The sequence below is a fragment of the Haplochromis burtoni genome, unplaced genomic scaffold (genome assembly GCF_018398535.1).
Source record: "Haplochromis burtoni strain Fernald_Lab_line unplaced genomic scaffold, NCSU_Asbu1 Contig_4, whole genome shotgun sequence".
Lineage (NCBI taxonomy): Eukaryota > Metazoa > Chordata > Actinopteri > Cichliformes > Cichlidae > Haplochromis > Haplochromis burtoni.
Window position 1 is genome coordinate 4,268,173 of NW_024582365.1, and position 22,217 is coordinate 4,290,389.

The following is a 22,217-nucleotide window of genomic DNA, read 5'->3' on the forward strand; positions in this document are numbered from 1 at the left end:
GTATATATATATATATATATATATATATAGTAAATAGCAATAGTAATTATTTTCTCAGTAATTGTTAATATCAGAGAAATATCAATTTTTGACGCAGACTTGCAGCAATGCAACTGAGATTAGAGACATCAAAGTGTGCAGATACCAGAAAACTACATTTTAAAAAAGAAAAAAGAAAAAAAAGAGGTCAGCATACGGCTGATTCTTGTCAACTGAAACGATTTTTACCCCTCTAGCTCAAACTATAGTGTCTATAACAAGCAAGGTTTAGTCAGCCAAGAGATCATAAACATTAAATTTAGATCATAACTCAAAATGGCTCTGACCAGCGGGCCAGTGTCTTTTAATAGTGTTTGTGTAAAATAAATAAATAAATAAATAAATAAATAATACTGGGAGTATAAAAGCACGTTTATGCATGTTATCTTCTGTTAAAGCCCTGACTTCAGGAGGAAGATGACGACATTTTATAAAAATCCTGATTGAGTTTTCTCTTTTCTACTCGTATTCACTGCTTTGGTAAAGGGGACCCCTGCTCAGATGATCAGTTAATTCTAAGTTCATAAGACTGCATCAATTTGTTGGAAGACGTAATTAATTATACATTAAACAATGGCAATTTGTGAGTACAGTATTTTTTTCTATTAAACAATCTTGAAACACGACTGACTGTACCTTTAAGCATATATAGTATAACTATAATCACTATATAACCAATGTTTTATATTGATTTGTAGCTCTAACTGGTGGATATTTAGTACTTTTTATCTATTTTTGAGTTCCTCCATTCCCTTCTCTCTTTTCACCAAACCCACTATTACCTACAGGTGCTCACAGAAGTTACCCAGTACAAATATAGTTCTTTATAGCAGCAGTAAAAATGCAACAAAACCACCTTGACATTAGCTGTCCTTTTCTTTCTTTAACTTCATTCATCTGGCTGAAGATGAACACTTTCTGGTTGCAAGCCCACTTAACACTTGACAAATACCATTAAATATTCTGCTGTCACACCACCTATCTTGATCAAATTAAAATGGCTCCCCTTTCTAGGCCATCACAATCAGCTATTAATATGCCAAACGAGACTATCACACAGAGATAAATGTCAGTGGTGTAATGTACACAGGCTAATGAGTTTTGAACACCGCTGACACAGTTGGGCTCAAATAAAACAGAAAGGACAAGAGTGATGACTAGTTCACTTTATTCAATTATCCTGCCTGAGCAAAGGGTATTGCCAATGTTAGTGGGGGGCATCTTGAATTTTTCAAATAAAGATGGTAAATTAACTGCCAAAGCACTGACAGGAAAGTCCAAAAAGAAGCGACAGTGTCCATATTGCTGAAGAGAGCATCTGGATTATTTGACAAACCTGAAATGTGGTGAAAATGGTGTTACACAAATCTCAAGACATCAATATGATGCATTTATATCTTGGGTGACTTCCATTTTATTGTAATTTGGATTGTTGCTTTACACTTTTATAGTACACTCTGCATGCTATTTGTTTAGCAGTTACATTTTGTTAGAATGCTTTGCCTCAAATCAAACATGGCAAGTTCTCTTTCTTTAAACAATCATTTCCAAAGTAAATGTAGTCAGACTCGAGTAATTTTGATGATGCTTAATGATTAATAACACGCTAATAGGTCAGTTTTAACTGTACCAAAAAGGACCGAAATGCAGAATTTTAGCAAAAATCTAACAAAGTTGAGAAGTTTGAAGCTCTGTTTTTCAGATGGTTACTCGGTTGTTTTGTTTTGATATCTTTACAAACCTGAGCCCTAAATAAATTCAACACAGCTTTTGAAGAAACCAACGTTGAATTACTCTGTTTTACTCTAATGTAATGTTTCGTTTTAAATCTTGTCTATATAGACCTTTTGCTGATTTCTGAATTATTAATTAATGAAGAAAAGTGAAATATTATTTTATGACGTGACCATGATCTTAAGTATGTAACAAATGTAAAACATCAGATCCCGGAAAGACCCAATCAGCCATTTAAAATGTCATATTTGGATTCAACACATGAAATCCATAAAAAATAAGACATTTTATCTCTCAAGGAGACCATCAAAAGGTTGATGGTCCTTTTTTTCCTCATAAATAAAAAAATATGTCAACCAGTGATGAGTCCACAGCATTTAACATTCATCTTTTTCCGACAGTAACTGCTTGTAGATCACTTATTTTGTGCATGTGAACATATTTATGCACTCAAAATAGAAATTTTAAATACTGAAGTAAACATTTTAAGACTCAGTAATTAGCACAGAAATGGTTCTGGAAGAAGTATATTTTTATAATAAAGTGCATTGGCTTCTACACCACAACACATTAGCCCTTTCATGAAAGAAACACTGACACATTTCCTAGTATCTTCATTCACAGCAGGATGCAAACTGTCAGCATTTCCCAGCACGAGGCCAACAGTAACTGTCCTTTGTAAAGACCACGCTAAATATATGAGTATTTCAAGATTTTGTAATTTGCATTACATTTAAGAGTAATGACCATCAATTTAGGTGTATGGAAAAATATGCTTTATTCAAAGTTTCCTGCATTGCCTTCAGTAACTTTTCCTATTCTCAAATTACAAACAGACTTTTTGGAAACTACATTTATACTTACAGACATTATCTGAAATTGTTTTGTATTGTTCAGCAGGTCGGACAAGATGAATACCGGGTATGCCTCAGTTTAATCACTGACATCCAGAAAGAAGAAAGCTGTAATAAATGTAAGAATGTAAGAAATTCTGTAAAATTAGATAGCTGGCTATCCGTTTATATTAAAGGATGACCTTCAGACACTAGATTACAAAGCTTTTCCTTTCAACATAAGAGATGTTTATGGTGATGCATAGCAAAAAAAAATTAAGTATCTGGACATACAAGACAAGAAGTACTGTCTTAAAGTGGGAATAAAATCCATTGCTGATGGTCAGCAGCTCATCTTTTGCACTTCTGAACAGGTGGCACAGCATTTGTGAGTGAGCAGCAATCACATATGGCACCCTCAATTTGACATTTGTATTAAATTACATTACAGGTTTAGCATTGTAAAAGAGGCACTCATCCATTTAATAAACTTGGACTGCGGTGTGCACTTATGGCTCATAAAAATCTCATTTATAATGGGCTGCCATCTATGGCTGGGCCTCAGTCCCTCTGTAGAATGCACAATAAGACTAAACCTCTAACCTTAATGACTTTTTTCCTCAGTAGGTTGCACTTTTAATTATCAGCTTCAAGGCTCTCTGTACGATCTGTACTCAAAGGGCAGGACTTGCCTGACGATGATCCAACTTTGCAGACTTAGCCTTAAGTTACTGAGACAGTCCAAACCTGTTAGCACTGCCAAATTCATCATCAGCAGCGGAATAGCCTATGACAGTGTCGCCTTTAACCTGACTGCATCACACAACAGCGTTGCTGAGCTGGTTTTTATTTGATCAGGAGCAATACCCCGACAGCATCAACAAACAGGAATATATCAAATACTGTAAAATTACTATTTTGATCTAAATTCATGAAAAACTATAGCAACTTAAGTCTTGCGTCTTTAATACTAATGTGAAAAATCCTTTGCTGTACTTGTTATTCTGTCTTAGAGCAGGATGACCTTGACAAGTTAGTTGGGAAAGAAGCTTTAATGCTAAACTGGCTGTAAAAATCAGGAATTACTCCAGCCTGTCAAACAAAGTGTCATCAACACATTCTCATCCACGGATATCACTTTCTCTTGTTCTGTCAGATGCTGCTGGAATCACAGAGATACCCACAATGTGTCCTTTGACACTGGTACCTTGATCCAACAGGTATGGTAATATTAGAAGGAAGAGATAACTGTCCTCTTTTAATGACTAAACATTTCTGCGTTAGGAGGTATGAGAGAGGTTTTTGACACAGCGGTTTGTGCATCGTCGTTACTCTTGCTTTAACTGGTTACTTTGTTGGTTGATTTGTTGTTTTTTGGTTAGCTTTAAGCAATAACACAAACATAGTCGGTATAACAGGCTTGGGTTATGCCCCATTAAATTAATGTATGTTGGAAAAATTTAGTTAGCTCCAAAGGGTCCTTCAGAAGTGAGTATAGCAATAATCTAGTGCATCATTGCATGGACTCTTGACGTGACAGAGCCTAGCCGACTGTAACTGCACAGGCACATGTCACAACACATCCCGCAAGAACAAGCTCGTCTGTCCTATCAGGCTTCTTTTGAGGCAGATCAGAATACGTCGGTTATGTGCACAGCACTTGCTTGGAACAAAAAGAAGCATAATCATGCTGCACAAACAGTGTTGTTTACTTCACTGTAAAATGTGCATATTTTGCTTATTTTTTTGTAGTTCACCCAAACAGACATCAACAATGGCTTTATATTAAACAGCTGCTTCTTTTTTCCTCTTGAAACCTTGCCTGGAGCCTCATTATTGCGGAACATATTTTCATTCATCAGCTCTTGAATGAAGCATCAGTTTAATCAATCGTGTATCCTGCAACGATGCAAAAAATTATTAGATGTTGTTTAGAAAATATTGTGTAGCCAAGGCAAGTAGCATAGCAATCATTGCAATTATGGATTAGAGGACCACATGACAAGATTTGGCTGAGAAAATATTAATGGAAATTTAATGCAATGGAATCCAAACAAGAATATCTCTGCCATACCATTATATTTTGCTGAGATCAAAACATTTCCAGCATCCATGGGCAATGGCAGACTATTTATTTTTCCATACAATTATGTCATAACACTAATGTTTTACTTGATTTCATGATGATACTACGATGTTTCAAGCCTGTGAAATGCTATTTTAAATGTTATAAGTAGAACATTCACATTTATTACAACATGATATTCAAATCCTTTTTGGCAGTGCAACAATTGTTCAGCAAATAATCTTGCTGGGTCAGCCAATGACTTATTCAGCAGATAATCCAGCTGAACTGGCATCTTTGAACCACTTGCTGTTCTTCCTCTCTCTACAGCTGTGTCAGATAACCATTAAGCTGAAACTGAACAGCCACCTTGCCGGCCAGCTTCTTTTCTTTTTTTTTCTTCTCCCAAAAGATGTGCTCATGGCTCATCACATCCTGCTGAGTTAGAATAACCAGTTTGCAAAGAACCGCAGATAAATAAGTTTCTTTGCTTCTAATGAAACTCAAATAAAGATGTGAAAAAAATCTACACGTCAGTCCCAGTCACAGGAAAAGAACTCCAGTACATGTACCTTATCGACTTAAACAGACAACATTCATGGTGAATGCTTTGAAGTCTTTTTTAAAAATATAATATTAATTTCATGTAAATTTAGTGCAAAGTTTGAAATGCCTTATTGTTTATTTACTAAGCTTTAAAGCAAACAGCTCTGATGAACAGTTTCTCATCACAGATGAAAGTGTAGCCTGAATGCAACATACTAACACTGGCTCAGTTCTACTACATTATTAATAAGCTCTTTATTTGCAAAGACCATCTAAAAACCTTCTTTTTTGATGTGCAAACCAGACTTTGCAGCGCAAGACAAATTAGTAGTTTCCCATCTTCTGAAACTCTCTAATATTTAAAAAAGTAGCACAGTACTAGACCTAAAAAGGGAAAAATGAATACCGAACAAGATACTGAACAAAAGAGTCATATTTGGCCAAAGATAACTTAAAGGATGGACAGAACATGAGAAATCGGGCTGTAAAAGAAGCCTTTTGAAACCGAATATACCAGCTCAGGCACATCACCAGGAGGAGGAGGTTGCTGAGTGGGAGTCATCTTGTTACTTTCCCTCTATGTTCCTTCTGCAGTGCTTCCTGCAGCTCCTGTTTTTGCTCTGTTCTCGTTCCTCCACTGTCTTCCTCTGCACCATCTAAATATTTTATATGTAGCCTGATGTTGTTTTAGGCATCTGTCCTACTCTTTGATCAGGTTGACTGTCATTGATTGGTTGTTGGAGTAAGGCATCGACTCCTTCATCAAAAAGGAAGAGGCAATAAAGACAGGCTGGCTAAAAGGAAAAAAAATAGTAAATACTTGCATCATCAGTTTGTCTTCAGCTGTTGTATCAATCTTTAAAGACTCAATACAGTGAAGTCCTCCTTTCTCTCAAGTTGCAAGCAAATTTGCCCCAATCTGTGTGTACATACTGCTGATACTGTGAATGTGCAGTAAGTGTAAATAGTCTGAGTGTCTGTCTCACTGATCTATTGTTGCATTAAGACCATTGCTCTGACTTTGATGTGTTGCACAACCGGGAAAACGTGTTGTGAAAACGGGGCCTAAAAGCTCAGAGTTAGAGGAAATGTTACTGCTGCCATAATCCTTTGGGTAATCGTTTACATTTGATCGCCGTGCATGAATATGAATGCTGTTGTGCATGTCCTTGAAAAATCCCCTAACTTAGTTGCTAGGGTAGAGGGATAGACATGAGCACTTTCTGCACTTCTCCAAAAAACACGACAGCAAAATTTTCTTTCACCTCGAGCAAAAAGCAAAGTGTGAAACAGATTCACAAGTGGGACACATTTACAGTATTCAGTACAATAAATAAATAAATAAAGCAGAGGCAAAAAGCACCCAAAAAGTAAAAAAAGGAACAGTAATGATAAGTTGCAGGGAGTAGGAGACTCCCAATGTAAAGTAGAACATTGCAGAAGGCTCGAACTAGAGAATTTTCCAGGCCTAATTCAGAGTCATTTTCTCAATTTATCCACGGGAAAGCAGCGTATGAAGGGCCCTTTGGTAGATGAAAACAGGAAGGCCAAGCAGTGAGAACATATCGACAGAAAAGAAATGTGATGGGGTCATGGAAAGCGTACAGCTAATCCTAGACACAAGGTTATAAAGCAGATTATGGTTTTTGGTGTATGCGCAGACAAATGTGCATTTTCTCCGAATAATTTGATCTAAATTGATAATTTGTTACCCAGGTGTGTTGAGTTATGGTCTTGCGATTCATTACATTGATTCAACAACAATGGCCCATTTTTAACTGATGCTTTTCAACATCATTTTTAACTGTCTGAGAGAACATCCCAGTGGGTATTTAGCTAGATCTCCTCTTAAACAGATTTGAGCTTTTCACTGCAGTAGTGTAGTATCCGGGCTAGATTGCAGAACATGAACCAGTCTCTCAGGATGCCGCAGGCAGCATTTAAACTGTGGCGTTAGTGCAAGTTGGAGGTCAGCTTTTAGGATGACGTGGTAGAGCTTAAGCCTTTTCTGCCAGTATATGAACTAAATTTAAGCTTCAGCCTCAACGTGTATGAAAATCTGCCTCATGTGAAAGATTTCATTTTCATTTTAGCATAGTTTTAATGTTAAATCAGGCCAAGTTACACACCAGGACAAACCAAATTTGTCTTATTTATTTATAAACGAAACTTTTGTAATTATAATTGGTGGAGTAATTTTAATTCTTTAATTAACAGTGTGTATTCTTTAAAAATATTACTATGTTCACAAACCTTTCTTTGATTTGTTTTGCCTTCTTAATCATTGAGCTTTGAAGAACACTGAGGAAGCCTAAACTCAACAATAAAAGTTGAGTTTTTATTGTTGAGTTTAAACGCCAGTGTCCTTTGCTATTATGTAAAAAAAAAGAAAAAGAAAAAGCCAGTGTCCTTGGCTATTATGTAGCACAAATATTGAAAAGGTGACTCAGGTGGAGCTTCAAAGCTGAAATGTTCTACAGTTTCATGTGAACTGGTTTGGAATTTTGTTTCAGGGATGTCCTTAAAAACCCTTGCACACAGAGCATTAAAATACGTGTTCCTGTTGCTCTTGTTTTGAGAAGCTAAGGACTGCTGGAACACTTATGGTCTTTTTAACAAAAGGCTTGAAGTGGCCTCGAGGAATGCAAGAGTATCTGCCGAGTGGGAAGAAGCAGACTACAGTTTCAGTTGAAGTGTCAGGGCTAAGGTGAAAAAGGATTCGTCCCTTTGGGACATGCAGCAGTCAAAACTAATAACAAGATGGCCTTCAGTGACTTTACACATACGGTATCTGTTCGTAATGTGGGAATTAACACTGATATAACTGAAACCAGAAACATTAGACTCCTAAGTCAAAACTGTACCTAGTTCCCATGAGTCAAACCAAGGACAAAAAGCCTGAAGCACTGTCACAACGCGAACCACCACCCACCCAGTCACATTTTTGAAGTATAAGCTTCTAAAGAGTTGAGCATGAAACGGACCCTTTGTGCTGAGCAGTTTTACAGTGAACAGTGTGGCATAATATCTGGTGGGTATTCCCCTTGAGTCAGGGGTCACATATGCTCACGACAGACATGCGCACACACACACACAAACACGTAGAAGAAATGAACACAAAGGCACAGAGACACTAGGGCCATTCAATTAGATGGATGCACAAAGATCCTCTACACTTCAAGTTTAATGTACCCTTTCTCACACACACACTTTCTTTCTCGCCTCCACTCTCTTGTGACAGAATATACCCGTTGTTTCATGCTCTTTGAGGGAGCGTTGGGGAGCCGGGCTTCTGGGGCTCTGGGAACGGACATGAATAAATGGACTGTCCTTCATAGCAGCATGAGGAGAGCTGCCAAACATCTAAGCAGGGGATCTTACAACCATTATCAAAAAGACCTTTTTCTGACTAGCTATAGTTACTACTGTGGAATCTTTGAAGTGGCGGTTACACCCACCAATGTCCAAGTTCACATGTGTTTGAAACAGCATGTTGTGAACGCATGCAACGAAATGCACAGTCAGTACTAAAGAGACACAGAGACATCCCGCTCTGGCTCAGATCAAACAAAAACTTGAAAGCTTGAAATGAAAGACTAATTTGTGAATAGACCACATAATGCATAAAAGAATATGTGGAACATGTATTTCCCTGTTCAAGCGTGCTTTTTATTCTAAATTTTGATTGTAACTGGCAGATTCTAAAGGTTGACTTCATTACTCCTTAATAATTAATGATGAATAATACCAATGCATACCAGCCACATCACACTACTGTAGAGAAACTCTTAAAGCACCTAAAGGTATAGTGGGTTTGTCTTTTAGGGAAATATGTCAATGACAATGGAAAAAGAAATGGGACGTCTGTGCTATGACGCAAGACACCAAGAGTAACATAAAGGATCTATGGCAACATGAAGGCTTGCGTCTTACTTGAAAGACCTGGATTAGGAAACAAACAAGGTGGTGGCTGTGTAGGTTTCAGCATTGTTACTTGTTGTTGTTACTTGGGACATATTTTGGAACCACTTTTTTCCCTTTTCTAATTATTAGAAGGTTCAAATTTCATTCTCTCTCTATTTAGTTTTATACCTGGGTCTCCCCACCATTTGGTTTTAACTGAAACATCTTTATGAAACTTAAATAAGTCCAGTGGCTTTCCCTCCTAGCTCCTTAGTCTACCATGACCTGGATGACTGAGAACCTACACAGACATATTTATAGACTCACCGGGTCTCTTTTGAGTCTCATTATCAAGACTACTAGGTTTGTGTATCACAGTGTTAACTCTGCACACTTACAAATGACACCAAATTGTGACAGGGTTGGGAGTGAGAAAAGCCTAAAATCTCACAGGTGCTAACACGGGTTCATTTTGAAAAGAAAACACATAATGTTATTTAAAAAGCAGCTAAATTGAGCTAACGGTATTATAAATAAACAGAGTTTTCAATATATGCATACCCCAAGACAGTTTGTGAATAGTTTTCTTTACTTGAGCACTAAAATAAATCCCAAGACTATGAATGTACAGGATAACAGTAGTCAGGGTAATTTAGATTAATCAAATTTCTTTTTTTGTGATCAACATTTTATTGATTTAAAACGGGGTTTGGGGGGGGGGGTACAGACATATACAGCACAACTGTAAACTGCAGTAGCAAAGCAAACATTAGCAAACAAGGCATAGGGACAGCAAAGAAAAGACACAAAAACACAAAGTTAAAACCAATTATTGCCTCTTCCAGGAGATAACTCTGGATGAGAAGATTTTCCAAGCGTCAACAGTCGTGGGTCGAGCTTTATTTAATTTTGCTGTGGTATGTTCAAAACCAATAACACGGATAAGACATCGTCTCCAGAATGATTCCATACAAATGTCAGGACAGAACCATTGCTTTGTAATAGTCTTCTTTGCGGATGTAATCCAGCGAACAACATTTTGCATTGCATTTGTTTTAAGGAGATTTCAGAGGTATCATTAAGGAGACAAAGACCAGGATTGGGAACATAAAAAACTTCCAGTACCTCAGATAACACAGAGATTAATCAAATTTCTTACATTCTAAAATGGTGTAACTACTATGTGTGACCATGAATAAATCTATCATGCAGACAGATTGAATGAAAGTCTAACATTCATCTAATGTTAGAGCTCTAGCGCTTAGATTTGGCAAGATTTGCTCAGAAAGATTTCTCAGAAAAATGATTTGAATTCTAAAACCAGAGTCACATGACTGATTTATTTTAAACTGTGAAGGACTTTAGATACAGACATTAGAAAACAGCACATAGTTCTGTTGCTCCTGTTGTGGTGGTTGGTGTGTTTGTGTGTTGTGTGTGTGTTTAAACTGTATCTGTGCATTCACCTGTTTTTATGTGTGTGTGTGTGTGTGTGTGTGTGTGTATAAGGAGCATTTATCTGGGCAAAAATGCCTTGTTGACAGGCAGACGACAGTAATTCAAATAATTACCCTTTACAACTAAGGTATGCAGAAGAGCATCTCTGAATGTAGCAGATATAAACCCAATTAAAGGATGGATCCATCGTGCATTTGTTCACATTGTTTGGGGCGTAATGGTGTAGGGGATATTTTCTTGGCACAGGATGAGTTCCTTTGTAGCAGCTGAGCATTGCTCAAATGCTACAACCTACGTAAAAGTTGCTGACCATATCCATCCTTTAAGTACCAGAGTGTGCCCATCCTCTGAAGACTACTTTGGGCATGATAACATGCCTTCATCTGAGGAGCTTGGAAAGAAAAGCGTCTGGACTTCTTTAAGTTTTCTTGAAGACATTTCACCTCTCATCTAAGAAGCTTCTTCAGTTCTAAGCGCAATTGATGGAGAATCTCAGATTGGGATTGTCCGGTCATGAACCCCCTATTGGTCCTTGAACTATACTCAAATGGCCGTAACACTCACCAGATCTCAAGCCAACAGAGGGGTAGAACAAGAGATTTGCATTGTTCGGATTTGCAGCTGAAAAATCTGCAAGACCTGCTGCTATGATATCAACATGATCCTGAATCTCTGAGGAATGTTTCCATGTTGAATCCATACAACTAAGAGTTAAAGCAGTTCTAAAGGCAAAAAATGGTCCAACCTGATGAAGTGGCCAGCGAATGTATATATATTTAATTTGGGGGATGCTGTGTTTTTGTTAGAAAACATGCCTACTGAAGCACTCCACGAGGTGATATATGAGGTGATATTTCCTTGTTAAGTGTAGAAAAGTTGCTATGTCATACTTTCCTCCAAGGCCTTCCCCAATTCCCCTATCTTTATATAATCGCTTGGCTGGCAACTTAACTGTAAGACAACTTAAAGTCTGCAGCTGCTTCAGGCAGTTTTCTAATAGCCATCTTAATAAACCGCTTAACCATCAAGCCTATTACTACTCTTTTCTGGGGAAAAAATAATAAAAAATCAATAACTGATTTTTTTCTTTTGGCAACAGAAAAAGAAGAGAGAATATATAATCCGTCCTTGTCTTGTTGTGTCAGTTTTTGTGGCCTTGCTCGGCTTACTGAATATTATAAGTCTATACACACACACACGCAGGCACAAACAAACACACACTGCCAGGCAACTCTCTTGACAATGAAGTGTTCTAATTAGCGTGGGTAAACAGTGGAGTTGAACAGCGTGCTTGTTTAAAACTAACAGAGCTTCCTCTGCGATTGATTTGTTAGCTCTGTTTGAGAAAAGGTCACTAAGAGGCAAATCCCAACATGTTAAGCATGTAGAAAAGCTGCGAGTCAATCAAAAAATATGAACAACATATTGTAAATAACAAAACACTGTAACTAATTTCTGGCTGAGGTCTCCAGTAATGTTAGGTGGAACATTGATTCCACTCGTATGTATACTGTAGGTTTTACATTATGAGAAATCCTCAAGGTTATATAATTAAACTAAACTGTGTGTTGTGGTTATATCTAAGAAACAAGTAAAAACCAGTGCATATTTCTATTTGGCACATGGTTAATGATGAATATTCTACAGTGTTGAAAACCCTAATAATGAACTGTTAAAATAATAACACACATAGGCCATCCATTCAATAAGTGATGCTAGAGAAAGGTCAGGAGTCTACATTCTTTGAAACCCATGGCTGTTTAGAGAAAGTTTCACAGCTGTTGAGAAAGTAGTCCGGACTGAATCTGAAAGAGCTGCACAATATTTAGCCAAACATGACAGATTATCTAAACTCAAATGCAAAATAAGGCCACGTTCAGCCTGTACAGCTGCCTTTAGTAATAACCTGATAGGAACAGATACTGACTGCACAGAGAGGATTTTAAGATCTGCATGTCAATTGTATAATTCAGTCTTTTCAGATTATTGAATAAAACTTTACGCCATAGATAGGTTAAAGTTGAAAGAATTTTTCATCCTGAGAAAAGTATTGGTCACCCATAACAACTTTTGCAATCTTTAGTTCTTTGGTTAGAGCATTTGCTGCCTCTGCACACTATTTTTTGCTTGAATAAGTCAGTTGAAATATACTGCTGCAAGTGCTTTATCAAGTTTGTGGTGCTGAAGCTTCAAACACTTCAATCGCTTTCAATTCCCAACTATTTTTGATGCTGTATTCTTCCTTTATCTTTCATCGAACAGAAAATACAACTAATTTGGATGAGTTCTGTCGAGTTAATATTGCGTGACAGTTATTGTGGGAATTGGGTTTAGTGCTTTTCAATCTGTTGTCTTGATGGCAGGTTACATGTTACATGTTTAACAAGACTAAAACACTTATATCCAAGACATGACTTGTCTGCAATCCCTAATTACTAGCCGAACAGTAGTAGAACTTTAAAAAGTATGAAGCAAACATTTGCCTTCACGCTGACACATTTCTAATAGCCCTTTTCCACTAGTACCTACTTGGCACGGCTTGACTTGGTTCTTTGGGTTTTCCATTAGGTGGTAGCATCTGGTCACTCAATGAGTCATAAGAGGATCTCCTCCATGAAAGTCATCACTGCCATTTTTGAAACCTTGCAATGAGGGAAATGGCTACATAAAACACTGCGGTCCCCCATTCTGACAAAAAGCACGGAGCCGCAGGTATGCCTCTTTTGTTGTGGCATTGCTGACGCATACAAATGATGTCACAGGACTTTCAGGCACACTGTTTAAGTGACCCTAGACCAGCGTAACGGCAGTTTTGACCCTATATTGTCAGCATGATGGTCATACATCAGTAGGAATTACACACTTTACATGTACAAAGTCACACAGTTTGAGATTTGCCCGAAACATGCTACTGGCTGGCTTTGTATATCAAAATGTTGACCACAGAGTATGTGTCAGCATTAACTAATATAACATTTAAAAAAAATCCATTATTTCACAGAAGATAAATTTTTCTGAAATTATATTGAAGCGCATAGTTCTCCACTAGAGCAGTAACATCTTGGGCAGGCACCGTTTTCTGGCATATTGACGCCACGATACTTAAAGCTGCCTCTAGACAGGGTTAGCTAGATCGCATTGATTTTTATTGAGGGGACCAATATGGAGAGAGAAGAAGGAAGTGAGAGGGGGAAAAAATGAAAGAAGAAAAGAAGAAAGACTGAGGAGTTTAGGAATCAAAATGAAATGTATACATGCAAATATATATATATATATAAGGAGAACAGAGGTAAATGAATGGTAGGCTAATCCCAAATATGGAACAGATTTAAGTACACGACATGAAATGCACAGAGCTGTTAAGAGAGGAACACTCTGTATATATGCTCACGATTAGTTACAGCAAACACTCCACACACACTAATTTATTCCTCTACATACACAGCACCCCCTCGCCACAAAAACAGCTATACCACCTTTTCGTTAATCTCATCCTCTCATGTATACAGGCACAAACATGTTTATAAGAGTCCTGCAGCTCTTCCTTGAATGGTTGTAGTAACTCCATTAATTAAGTGCATGCACTGCTACTTGAAAGTCCTGCGCAAGTTCAGGTCCTGCACTGAAAACAAAAACAGGCGTTTACCCCAAGATTACAGCCACAAATGCACACAAACTGTTAAATAATCCATTTTCCTCTTCAAAGCATTAAAATCTTTTGTAATCTGTCTGTTTGCATGACACAATAAAATTTTGTTAATATTTTTTGTATATGAAAGCAAGAAAGTGAATGAGGGAGAAAGATTTCTCAGGGATTACATATCCATAGTGCCATCTAGTGTTTCCTGGAAAAACACACACAAACACACACAAGATTTTAGCTGTGATTATGCACATCATTACTGAGAGTGACATAAAATAAACTATTCTTAATGGTAGCCTTTTATTTTAGGTCTTCGTAGGGTGTTCTTTTACCCTTCCTCATTGAAACAAATGTGTGTGTTATGTGATAAAATTCCACTTAAATGTAGCTACAGGCAAAGCAGATGAACAGGCAACTATTGGAGAATAGGTTTGAGAAACAGCTGTGATGACTTTAAATAGGCAGAGCCATCAGCAGTTCTCATTAGAAGTAAGTAACACATTAAAATAAATAATTAACAACACATTACTAAAATGATTAATTACATAATACATTATGACCCAAGTAATACATCTGTGACATCTGCAATTATGCCCTCTTATTTGATCCCCGTGTAGTCATGATAATTACACAGATAATGTATTATAGTTTTGTTTAAATATTTAAAACTGTCTGCCTGATTCATCACAAAAGAAGAAACCAGAATCATAGTAGTTAATTCTGCTCATGATCTATCGCAGTTGATGGGTTGTTTGAAGTACAGCACGAAAGTTATGTTTTCTTGTGACTGGTTGGCTGCACAAACTAATGTGAATTTAAATCCACTGAGAAGTCAGGGATGCTTGCAAACATTCATATCCAGAACAAATTTTGCTAAAATGTGAAAAAAAAAAAAAAAAAAAAGGTCTTTAGGGCTCTGGAAGCTGTGGCTCAAAAGGTAAGGTGGGCTGTCTACCAATCAGAAGTTTGGATATTGATTACCCGGCACCTTCAGTCTGCATGTCAATGTATCCTTGGGCAAGATACTGAACCCCAAGTTGCCTCCAACATGTGTGTGAGTGAATATTAGGTAAAACAATTAGATATTAAAAAAGTACTAGTATGGATGTGTGTCTAATTGGATAAATGAGGCTTTAAAAAGTGGTTTGAGTGCTCAGTTAGAGCAGAAAAGTGCTATATAAGTACCAGTTCACCCATCCATCCATCCAACCACCCAGTAATCTAAGAGGAGTAACAATTCATGTGAAAATGGAAAATGACACATTTGAGTTTGACCTTTGGTGCAATTTGGATGAAGCTCTATGGGATGATCATCTGATCAGTACTTTAGTGTAGCCATTACTGTGAACTGGTGGGATGGATGGGTAGATGGACAGACTCAAGCTCATCAGTCCTCCGGCCAGATGAGCTAAAAATGTTGAGATGCCTCACCATTAGGTGCAAATTTAAAAGCTTTGTTCAACCTGCTGTAGGTTTCATGATGGCAGCAGCTGTGGAGGCATTTAGCTGACTACGGAGTGACTCTACAGTAATTGTCATTTCAAATATGCACAGAAATCCCTCACTGTTACGTCCAAGTAAAGTATCCTAAGCGACATTAGACAGACAATGAATTTATTATGAATTTATTTTCTACAGTTATTCAGTTTGATTGAACTATTTCCTCTGCATTGCAGGATTTTTTCAACTGAATTTTTCAACCCATCCAACTACATTTTGGAGTGATCATTAGCCGTGAATAGTTTATTTTCTCAGAGACCGCACACATACACAAATGTACAGAGTAAATGCATTAAAATGCAAACTACTGTGTGCGCTAAACAGAAGCATAATCACCTTACCCATGGCAGGTAAATAAAATAAATAATAGAGAGAAATAAATAAAAACTCTCCATTTTATGGTGTAGTCTCCTGCAGTATTAAATAGCAGTGCTGTAGGAGCTGCTGTTGCTGGTGAAATTCAATACAGTCTGGGTGGCAGGAGTCATGTCCTGAGAAATCCATTATGAAACAGACCTCTTCTTTAGAGAAAAAAGGCCACAGCTTTACATTTCTATGCGTGCGTACACACTGTAACAGCAGCAAAGGGCACTGGTTTTATGGGGGCACCCATTGGGTGCCAAACGGTCCCTTACTCCTCAACACCCCCCATCTGTCTTCCTATCACAGTTGTTCCTGTTCATCTCCTTCTCCATCTGTTTCATCCCTCTTCTGTCTTGCAGGCTCTTAGGTGTCTACCTCCACTCTATTTCCTCATATTGCCAAGTATATGAGGGTTTTTCCTTGTTCTAGTAATTTTTTATTTAGAGTATGTTGCCTTGAAAATATGTTGTATGTAAAATATATGGGAAAAGGTCCTAAAGAGGCAATCAACAAGTAACCATCCAGTCAAAATCTACAGATATTTTAAGTAGACTTTTTGTCTAATTTATATTATTATTACTATTTATAATAGTACCTTTCATGATTTATTAATTCTAAGCTTTTCATATCACACACTAGTATAAATGCAGGCTTGCACCCTTATGTCACAAATAGTACAAAGTGAACTGACTACATGAACTAATAATAACAATAATAACTATATGGCTGCTCGCTTTATGAAGTGGAACCCAAAATGGGTCACATATGTTTGTGGTGTGTCTCTGTATGTCTGCGAGCAAGAGAGACACTGCAATTTGTTTCTCTAGATTAAAAAAAACCTCCCATCTGACTGTGGCTGATTTTTTTGTTTTTGCTGCACGCTCCAAGCCATTTTATGTACTTCCTTTCCCGCCCTTGTGCAGTTTCCTAGAGAATCTTAAAAGAGATTTCAAAAACGCCATTAATTATTAGCATCTCCCTCGTCAGCAAAGTTCAGAGTGAGAGGTGGAGAATAGGCCTACTTCTTGGCAAACATAAAAACACGTCCCTAATTCAAGAATAAAAGTAACTCCCCACATCAGAGGATATTTGAAGCTGTCACTGCTAGACACAGAGGCAAAAAAAAAGAAAAAAAGAAATAGAAATAGAAGAAAAGATGCCTTAAAAACAGGCCAGTGAGGAAATGTGTGACAGTATTATCTTAATATAACATCAAATTTTCATATGGAGAGGAAAGCTGCGAAAAACATCAAGCTGTTAGGCATATAGTAGGAGGGAAATGTGTTTTGATCCACGCAAATTGATTCATCTTTTTTGCTTAAGGTGGGGTTTTTTTATTAAAGTGATAAAAATTCAGTAAAGAATGAATACAGCTGGCTAAATGCAATTAATCCCCAACATACCCCTTTCACTTTCCCTGTAATATTTAGTAATTAATCAAGACTCATTTACGACACAAATATATAAATACAAAGAAATGTAATAAACCCTGCAAAAATGAGTCAAACATTAAAAGAGAGACAGTTTCAGTTGCAACACACTTGATTGCTCAAAGCTGAAACCAGGTAGAATGATTACACTCACTCTGCACATGATTAAGATTCTCCCAATAAAGATATCAAAGATGTGCAGAATAACTTCACAGCTGAAAAAAATTTCAAGGACAAAACTGATTCCAATAGAAGAAAGCTACTTTTTGGATATACCATATTTTCATTCTGCTGCCTAAAGTTTAGATGAATGTGAAAATTACATAATTTAAAATGAAAAAATACATCTTTTTGTGCAAAATAGTGTGTTTTATATGTGTTAAGACATATTGTATCACACATTATGCCATATAAATAAATAGATTTTGCTTCTCTTCCATTTAAATACATGTATAAATATGACCTTCACATCTCATTGTATTGTTCTGTTAGGATCTTGTAATATTTTAACATCAGTTAACAGCCATATGCTATACTAACATAAGTTAAGTCAGAAACTGTTCTTGACTTATAGCATATGTCAAGTCTGTGTCACTGAACTATGAAGGAAAATGTGAAAAATATTGCCCGTGGTCTCACCTACTAAGAAAAACATAAAGAAAAAAAATATAGTAACATGACATTTCACCAGCACATGTTCTTCGAATCCAAAGGAAGTAAGAGCTTAAAGGCAGCTTAAAGGTCAAATTTCTTCTTCCATTTAAGCAATATAATGTCTTATGAAGGAGATACAAAAGCTACCACATTTTTTTATGTGTTGAATAAATTGAAAATATCTTTGAACCACTTAAAAAATGTAATTGCAGCAGTAGGTTGCATGGATACTAACATGTTAAAATGTTTTAAAATACTTAATGACACAAACTGCTATGTTTTAGAAACCTAAACCTAAACCTAAACCCAAGCTTTACTGTAGACTAGATAATGTAAAACCTTCAAGTGTATAATGGTTTGACTTATTCACACATAAGATGATAAAAGTGTATGTCAAGGTTTGCAAATGGTATAATTTAAATACAAAAATGTAGCATCTCACTGAGCACTTTGGAACATAGATTAATTATCAAATCAAACTTTATTTATATAGCACATATTAAAACAACAGTGTTGACCATAGTGCTTCACAGTCAGTAATTATGAAAGACTGATTCATAATTTGAGCCTGACTGATATAATAGTTAGCCATTTTTTTATATTAGATATTTGCTGATGCATCTGCATTGGTGTTTATGAATGCTGATAAATAAAAAATGAAAAACTAACAAAACGATGGGGAAAACACCCTAAAAACATGCTATAAATGTTCAAGTTTTTTCCACCACTCGGCAACTTACCTGCTAACGACACGTTTCGAACGCCACAAACACAACAACCAGCTTATTGAAGCACTCGGAGAGAGTGTAAAACAGTAATCCATTATTGTGATAATAAAACTACACATAGCAAATTTTAGCAAAATTTGTTTATGTTTTTTGTGTTTGAAAGACAAAATATTGGTTGCTATGTATTGGATTTTTAAGTCACCAAATTTTGATATTATTTTCAACGTTCCTATATCAGTCGGACTATATTCATAATGATCGAGCTTTTAAATTATTTGCAAAAAGTTACTAATACAACATAACTTTAATAGAAAACACACATTAAGCACATGGGCTGCTCATCTTTTGCCTCTATAGCATCTGAAGTCAGGTACTGTTTCTTTCCTCATTTTTAGTTTTAGTCTTATTATCAAGCATTACTTATGGTCAGCTGGTTGAAGCCTTTGAAAAGCTATATAGCAAAGGAAATGATCAGTGTGTTTACGCGGGGGAATACTGCTCTTAAATGTGAGCACTTTTAGTTAATCGCTTTTCCAAAGTTAATTAATTTAGTCAAATTGATTCCTAGCTCCTGGCGTGGTGTCTGGTACAAAATGCTGCTCTTTTGCTAATTAATTTAAAGTAAAGTCAACATTAAAAAAAACCCCCAAAAACATGGTTCAACATGAACAATCAATTCTCTGACATTAGTAGAGAATTGGTTGTCTTGCATAAGACGAGTCAGACGATGAAACAGGAGAAAGAGTCTGCCTGTCTTTATTTAAAAGGTAACAAAATCTAACTAGCAAGCAATGCAGTGGAAGGCTCCCTGATGCTTTAAATAACATAACAGCACAAACTGTTTTCACACAGATGTCTTTTTAAATGTTCAGAGTTCATTTTAATTGGCTGATTGATTGACCAACTGACCGAACATCTCCATTCTGCCAGAGGTTCAAATGTTGCGTTTTTGCTGTCTGCTCTGGTTTTCCACTCTTGGGATTGGACAGCGGTATTTAGTATAAGATACATAAGAGATACATAATAACTCCCAGGGAGCAAATATTAGTCAGCTGCAAAAGCACTAATGCAGTATGACCACTGGGAAAAGAAATGGAAGTTGTCTTTATACATGGCGCCTCACAAGTGAAGCCTTGTGATTCCATGACAAATGTTTCACCATCACACTGCTTCTGTCCCACAGTTAGCATGCAAAGTAGCAAGGATCTAATTACAAGGCAGAAATACTATATGCCACGCTCGATTTGAAGGCACAGGCAAGATCCCTTGGGAAGGACAAGAGAAACTAAGGCTCAATATGCTGTCGACATCGCTTAAAAACGCTGTCATTCTGAGGAGATTAGATTCCCTGTCCAGAATAACTACTGGCTTGATGCACTATTAGGAGGATCATTGTGTTCTTACAGTTTATTGTTGCTGTTGTATGTGAATGTTGGGTTATAACCACATTAGCATACATACAAAATAATAAGTAAGCGAATAAATGATATTTAAGCACCTTTGACTGACCAATCAATGAAAAATGTGTTATAATTGCAACTTATCCAAGCTTTACAAAATAAATGTAACTGTGTTACAACCAACAATGCCAGGATAGGACCAGAATAATGAGGCAGTCACATAAGTACAAACCTGTCAGTTGGTGATGTAATGTTCATTAAAACAGAGTAAAAAGTGTCTTAGATCTGCTTAGACAGCCTTCTTTTGAAAAAAAGAAAAGAAAAAAGAAATCAGTTCAAAGTACTTGGGGCAATGTTTGGGAAAAAGAAAATCCAAACCTTTTCTTCTCTCTGCCTGCAGGAGAGAGAAGAACGGGACTATAAAATCTACTGGGATATCAAAGAATATCACAAAGAAAATAGCCTTTAACCAATCCACTTGGGTCTCTTAACTCAAAAGTGAATGCGTTAAGGGTGCGATTATGAAGTCACACAGGCAGTGGTGCTGTGATAAAATTTTTACATAAAGCGTCTAGTTCATTATCTCGACCCATTCAAACACAATCAGCAGCACTATGGTTTCACATCTCAGCACATATGAAAGAGTGACAACACCCAGGACCTATTCATATGTTTCACAGCATTTCTGTGATAACCAAACAGACAAACAAACTGGCAGAATTAAAACGTGTGTGTGTGTTTTCAATCTTAGATCACATCCTAAACACAGCCGCAGAATGCCGGGGGTTGTGGTGGAGATGTGTTGGGGAGAATGGGCTGCCGGCCTATTCCCAGGAATCTCAGATTGTGTTGGGTTATGTGAGTTTGCTTTTGTTGGGGTTTTCTAAGGATAGGTTTCCTCTCTCTTCAGCTGAGGAATTTAACCAAAGGATCTGAAAAAGCCATGATGTAACAGTAAGTCTTTATTTTCCGTGTGAAAAACCCAGTGGTCGTGGCGGAAAAGGGCAATGATACTAGAAGCACTAGATCCTCCAGAACCTTTTTTTTTTAATTTATTTTTTTTTTATGTACATCGTGCTTAAATTACTCAAATAAATTAGAGTTCTAAAGTTTCTTGAGTTTTATATCCAGTATTGTGCAATAAACTTTTGTACATCTACACTTTTCATTGACTTCACTGTAGCTTTTTTGGTTCAAAAGGTCAATGCCTTTTCAGAACTAGAGCTTTCTTAAAATAAATGTGATAAGCTGAGTATTACAGCCCTTGAGTACTATTGAGTTTTATGGAGTTACTGTATCTGACTCATGACCATATGAACCTGTGGCTCACATATACGGCCTTCAGCACTTTCAAGTGTGTCTTACAGTGTCTTAGATTGTGTTGTAAGTATCAGTGCCAACAGATATCTAGTGGCAGTACCAACAGTAGAATTACAGGATTCTCAATATCCAATCTGATACGATGGCAAAAAAGAAACCAAAAGAACTCCAACAATGTTACCCCACAAACTTTAACCTGAACCCCTTTACTAAAAGTCACTTTAATCACTGACATGGTGGTGGCTGACTGTTTGTGTAAAATGTTAACATTTTATTTTATCGACGGGACTCATTCTGAAATATCAGGATGGTTGCTGAATAATTTACATTACAACTATGTGATATAATATTAGTAAAATACATTAGCTTAAGCATTTACATAACATTAGTCACTTTAAACACTTTTAATTGGAACATAGTTGATTTTACAGCTGTATTACAAAAAAGTGCTGTGCATTTCAGGATAACAACACAAAGTACTTCCATTATCCACTTTTACTGCCATACTCATCAACACGCTGAGGTGGAGGTATCGCAGCACGTTCACTAGTGAAGTTTTTTTCTTTTGCTTGTGACTCACTGCATTTATTCCATTTTTGAT

General features: G+C 36.8%; 1 protein-coding gene across 2 annotated transcripts in view; it reads right to left on the reverse strand.

Annotated features, from left to right (window-relative positions):
- mid2 (midline 2) overlaps window positions 1–22,217 on the reverse strand; it is a 165,886-nt gene that overhangs the window by 126,926 nt on the left and 16,743 nt on the right. The gene's annotated exons all lie outside the window — the stretch shown is intronic.